A 5,508-nucleotide genomic window follows, 5' to 3' on the forward strand; every position below is an offset into this window, starting at 1 on the left:
CGCCTGTAGAAGCCACGCAAAATCCACCTCAAACCCGGCTATCATCGCCGCCATCAGTACTGCTCGATCCCATGTGACGATATTATTAGCGGCTGTGGGGGAGAGGCAGTGGCGGACAATCTACCACAAAAACTTTGCCGTGAAAGTCAGGTTGGCTTTCTTAATGGCCCCCTTTGGCTCGGTCACCCAGTCGGAACCCTCTCTATCAACGGACAAGTGCAGGGCCATCCACCTCTTGGTGGTCTCTCTCAGCGATGGCTCACGCAGGAATTGGCCGTCTTAAACAATCTGCCATCGGTGGTCAAACTCGGCAGTTAGAGGGGTCCGATTAGCATCAACATTCTCGCCGTATAGAAACTGGCGGATGGCAGGCAGGGAGATATCAACCTGAACGCCACGTACTCGGACCTGCTCCAGTGGGGCCTGTTTGGTGAAGGCAGCCCGCCTATCAATCTGTGATCGGAGAGTCGCTACGTAGGATGCGTAGAACTCTCGGACCAGCTCTTCACTATAATGTCCCAACGGATGCGCTGTCCACTCCAGTCGATGTTTGGTGAAGAAATTGTGGATCTCTGGCATCGTCGAGAGACTTCCCGTAAGGACCCGCCTCTCCAATGTAAGTGTCCGAGTCATGACTCCTTTGTCATTCAAGAACTTCACATCGGAGTAGACTTGATACTGCCCGTCGACACATCACCGGTTGGGCTGGCCGGTCACCGGGGTGAGAGCACGATTCGGTGAACCGGGTGTGGATTCTGAACTGTCAGCCTCATCAGATGAGGCAGACTCTGCAGCGGTGGCGGGTGCGGGAACCTCAGCAGATCCGGAGGCTTCCTCCGACCACGAAACTTCTAAGGAGCCAAACACTCCTTCTTCATTAGTAGCTGACCCAGAAGGTGTGCCGGTCAGTGTGCGCTCCTCATCAGACTGGGAGGCAGTGACTACGCCGGACACCACCTTTTTGGGTGTGGCTCTGGCAGCATGTTCAACTCGGGATGGGGTGGAAGTGCCTGGGGGCACATACTCGGGGTCACGCTCATCATCAGAGCCAATGACCAGGCGGGCAGACGGGGCGACAGACTTCGATCACCCGCGTGCGTAGACTCGATCTTGTTTTGGTGCCATAATAGATAATACCTATGAAGAATCAATATTAGTACTAGAAGGAGCAAACACGACAAGCAAAACCACACAAAATAAAAGAGTTAAGATGTAATGACATTTCTATAGTAACAGTGAAACGCAACGGGCCAGGTGACGGCTCGTCGTGAGTATGACGGACCGTCATGGGGTCCGTCGTGTCTTACTTAGACTTTTTTTATATGGAGAACCCTGAAGGAGAGTCTCTGACAAGTATGACGGTATGTGCAGGATGGACCGTCACAGGTACGACGGTCCGTCGTAGGTGTCCGTCAGAGGACACTTGAAAAACATATGGAGACCCTTAGGAGAGGGGTCTCTGACCATCATAACGGTCATGCAGGACGGACCGTCATGGGTATGACGGTCCGTCGTAGTTGTCCGTTTGAGGACACTTAGAAAAATAGAGAGAGACCCTTAGGAACAGGGTCTCTGACAACCAGAACGATTGTGCAGGACGGACCGTCGTAGGGATGACGGTCCATCACATGTGTCCGTTGGAGGACACTTAGAAAAAGTAAGAGATCCTTAGGAATAGGATCTCTGACAACCAGAACGGTTGTGCAGGACGGACCGTCGTGGGAACGACGGTCCGTCGCATGTGGCCGTTGGTGGACACTTAAAGAAAATTGGACAGTGGGGTGTTAAGGCTGTTTGAACGGACCCAATGACGGTCCGCCGTGGGTACGACGGTCTGTCATCGGGGTCTCGTTCTGTAACTCAGTGACAGAACTGGGGATGCCCCATTCATCCCCTATGATCTAAATCGAATTGATAGTGTTTTAACCTACATTTGTCTAACCCAAATACCTAGTAAACTAGCAATGCTAAAGCACCTATTTCTAGGGTTTTAACAGGGCAATTTTGAGGATTTTTAACCTAGGTCAGACATAATTTTATTAAAGAATAAAAATATCAAAAAGAACTAGGCTAATTTTAATTGATAAACAAAAATGCAATATAAATGAGTAGAAATTAGAGACACATACATGAGAATTTGAGAAAAACAAGAGGGAAAGGTACTTGGTGATCAAGAAGACACCCACAGCAGCAGCTCCGACTAGTAGATGATGAATTTCAGGAATTTGGAGAATTTAGGGAAAATGATCGGTTGTAGGAGAGAGGGGTATGATCTTTGAAAGTAGAAAAGGGAGGGAAATGTGAGAAAGAGTGAAAGAATGGGGTGAAATGAAGGGGTGGGGGTTTTAAATGTTGAATTTTTAAAAACCCCCAGCCGGGTGGGTCGGGTACGCTTCATTAATGACGCGACGATTTCCCGACGACGGTCCGTCTCAGTTGTGACGGTCCGTCGTTGGTTCCGTCACGTGTGCCCTAGTTTGAAAATAACAGAAAGACGTACCTGGCACGAAGGATTCATGCGACGGTCCGTCACAGGAGCAACGGTCCGTCGCTGTATCCGTCAGTGACTGTTGCAGAGTAATTTTCTGCAGAATTTCCTGGTGATGTGCCTGCAAATTTAAAACTCATTATTAGAAAATGCTACCATTACTTAAAAGAAAAAGAAAAAAACTATAAGTATTGGGTTGCCTCCCAACAAGCGCCTGATTTAACGTCGCGACACGACTGAGGACACTTGAATACTCAGCCTTCATCAAGATGGTATGCCTCTATCACTTCATTCACCGATGCAGTATGCCCAAAATAGAGTTTTATTTGTTCTCTATTCACCTTAAACCGCACTCCCTCCTTGGTTTTTAACTCAACTGCTCCATGAGGGAATACTTGGGTAATCAAGTAAGGGCCAATCCTTTTGGAATTGAGCTTGCCTGGAAGCCAATGCACCCTTGAACTGTCTAAAAGCACCAAATCCCCAACCATAAACTCTTGTTTTTCACTTTTTTGTTCATTCTCCTTCTCCATCTTTTATTTGTGGGATATGGCGGATACAGATTGGAGCTCACCACTCTGCCTCATGGCCTACAAATGTTGAAGGTCGCTTATTCATTGTTCAATCGAAATTTCATCTGCCCCTTTTCCATATCAACTAAGGCTCTACCTGTAGCAAGGAATGACCTCCCAAGAATAATAGGCACTTCAAAATCGACTTCATAATCAAGAATAATAAAATCTGCCGAAAATATGAAGGACACCACTTTTACTAGCACATCGTGGAGTATCCCTATAGGCCTTTTCACTGTTCGATCAGCCATCAGTAGGCGCATCACAGTGGGTTTTGGGTCACCCAAACCCCACTTCTTGTAAATCGAGAGGGGCATGAGATTTATGCTTTCCCCCAGATCACATAATGCTTTCGCAAAATGTAATGACCCGACTATACAAGGAATAATGAATTCACCCGGATCTTATTTCTTTTGTACGAGAGATCTTGTAGCAATAGCACTACAATGCTGCATTCTATCATCATCCTCGAAAGTGACCGATCTTTTCTTTGTAACCAGATCTTTCATAAACTTGGCATAACTGGGCATTAGTTCTAGATCTTCTACCAAAGGGACATTGATAGAAAGCTGCTTCAGCATTGTTATAAAACGCCGATATTTACCATCCTTGGTCTTTTTCACTAATCTCTGAGGGAAGGGTAGTGGTGGTCTAGGCATGGGAATTACTTTCATAGGGACTTCTGCATTTTTTCCAGTGCTCTCTTCTGCTTCACCACTACCCTTTACCACCTTATCATCATCCTTTCTCACCTTTTCCTCATTAGACGGCATAGGTGGGTCAATGGTGTGCTTAGCACCCCGAGTAGTGATTGCCATACAGTGTGCATCATTTTTTGGATTTTGGACAGTGTTGCTAGGAAGAGTGCCCAGTTGCCGTGTGTTCACAGTCGCAGATAATTGGGCCATTTGCAACTCGATCTGCTTAATCGATATTGCATGTGTATCAACTTTTTGCCCAATACCCGCTAAATCACTCCTTAAATATTTAATGTGCTCATCACTAGCATCGAACCTCATCAACTCGCGCCATACTATCTCCACCATCCCTAGGTTTAACTTCACGATTTTGAGGGGGGACATAGGGCCCATTCCTATCATTTCTGTTACCGTAGTTACCCCTGTTGAAGTTGTTGTTGCGGTTGTAGTTTCCATCTCGGACATAATGACCCTCACGGTTATAGTTACCATAGATCTAACCTTGGTTCCCTTGACCTTGGCGCCAATTATCCTGATTTGAGCCTTGGTCACTCGGTCGGAAACCCCCCGTCTGCTCATTTACTGCATAGTAATCCTTCGCATAATAGCATTCATCATTAGGTGGTGGTGGTTTAGACAAGTAGTTAACTGCATTTATCTTTTCTGCACCCCCAGTGATATGTTTTAGTACCAACCCAAGCTCAGTTCTCATCTGAGCCATTTCTTCACGAATCTCATCTGTGGCTGAGTTGTGAGTGGACTGCACTGCGAAGGTGTTTCTCCCGATATCAGACTTCCTAGTACTCCAAGCTTTATTATTTCGGGAGATTTTCTCTATTTTTTCAGCAATCTCAGCATAAGGACACTCCCCATAAGATCCACCTGCTATAGTGTCCAACACCGCTTTATTATTATCATCCTGTCCCCGATAGAAGTATTCCTTCAGTGACTCATCATCTATACGGTGATTTGGGACACTTCTCAAGAACGAGGTGAATCTATCCCAAGAACTACTAACTGACTCTCCTGGTAGTGCCACAAAGTTGTTCACTCTGTCTTTGTGGTTTAGTTTCTTGGAGACCGGATAGTAGCGTGCTAAGAAAACATCCCTTAGTTGGTTCCAAGTGAAAATTGAGTTGTACGGGAGCTTAGTGAACCATATAGAAGCCTCTACTGTCAGTGAGAGAGGAAACACTCTGAGCCCTATTACATCCAAGTCCAAGTCAGGCATCCCTGCACAGCTTTTACACACTGCCCTAACCTTAGCTATATGGGCATGTGGATCCTCATAAGGTAGCCCTGAAAACAAACCTCTGATAGTGAGCATTTGCATTTGGGTACTAGTTACCACAAAGGTGTGGCCTGGTGGTAGAGGGGGCAAGACAAGTGGCCCATCGAAGTCTGCTATATTGTCATAGCCTCTATAGTATTCTTGGGGCCGTGGAGCGGGATTTTGTCCCCTCTGTTGGTGTTCACCATGAGCATCAGGTAACAACTGACCATGAACATCAACCGAAGAAGGGATGTTCTGGTTTGGATCATCATCGTTGATTCCAAGTTTTGATTCATGTTGCGTAGTGTACGCTCTAATTCGTGATCGTAGGGAAACAAGGGTTCTCTTCCACTCCATGTATTTGGCATACAAGGAGGATGGTTCTGCACGAATCAAAAACAATAAAACAAAGTAAAATCAAGAAAATATCAATTAAACTATAGTAATAAGTTTAAGTTAATCTAAAAGCTACTTTCT

Source organism: Solanum pennellii, chromosome 10 (genome assembly GCF_001406875.1).
Source record: "Solanum pennellii chromosome 10, SPENNV200".
NCBI classification, from domain to species: domain Eukaryota; kingdom Viridiplantae; phylum Streptophyta; class Magnoliopsida; order Solanales; family Solanaceae; genus Solanum; species Solanum pennellii.